Here is a 718-nt window from a genome sequence, read left to right as displayed (position 1 = left end):
GGCCACCAGAGGGCACTGTGTGTAAAGGAGCCCTGAGCTTTGCAGGCTTGTAGCAGGATGTGATGAAAAGGGAAAACCGGAAGTAGCAGCCTTGTGCAGTTTCCTGGTACTTGCTCATGTGGCTAACGATTTTGTGCTGTCTTTAAAGAAGGTAAATCTACCTGGAATTTCAGTTTTGTTACGAAATAATCTGTGGGTCTGTTTCTAAAAAATGTATAGGAAGGGGGAAATGATGTTTGTCCTTCGTAGTGATTTAGTGGGTCGGATGTTTGCAGATTACTGTGGGAAAACTGCTCTGTGAAGAACTGTTGACCTTGTTCTTTCATAAGATATTGTAAGTTTCTGATAAAATATATCTTCTTACAACAAAACAATAAAATGTTATTTGTTATGTCACTGAACTGATGTTTATCTGACCTTACGCAGTGTTTTTTAGAGTGAATGACCAGCTGCTGCAAGACATTTTGAGTTCTGAGCAGAGAGTTTACTGAGTGAGTATTTTGAGATATTTTATAACATTTAGTTGGCCATATTGTAAGGAGTCTGTGTGATTTGTTTTATTTTTTAATCATGCCTGCTTCAGTTGTTTATGCACTTAAGTTTGTAATCATTGTACAGTGCTTTAAGACATAACTTTGCCATCAAAAAGGGTTTTGTTTGGTTTTGATGCTACAGCAGCTGTCACTGTAACACTGTTTTTATTAAAAAAGAGAAATTT

At 36.9% G+C, this 718-nt stretch overlaps 1 long non-coding RNA gene across 1 annotated transcript; it reads left to right on the top strand.

The window, feature by feature from the left end:
- Nucleotides 1–62: 62 nt before the first annotated feature.
- LOC106532584 (uncharacterized) lies at nt 63–712 on the top strand. The gene is made up of 3 exons (XR_001312107.1): nt 63–151; nt 276–334; nt 427–712. It is a non-coding gene; the product is annotated as an uncharacterized LOC106532584 (long non-coding RNA).
- The last annotated feature ends 6 nt before the right edge of the window (nt 713–718 follow it).

Source organism: Austrofundulus limnaeus, unplaced genomic scaffold (genome assembly GCF_001266775.1).
Source record: "Austrofundulus limnaeus strain Quisiro unplaced genomic scaffold, Austrofundulus_limnaeus-1.0 Scaffold797, whole genome shotgun sequence".
Classification (NCBI taxonomy): Eukaryota; Metazoa; Chordata; class Actinopteri; order Cyprinodontiformes; family Rivulidae; genus Austrofundulus; species Austrofundulus limnaeus.
The sequence above is the reverse complement of the archived record's forward strand: the minus strand, read 5'-3'. Positions and strand labels throughout refer to the sequence as shown.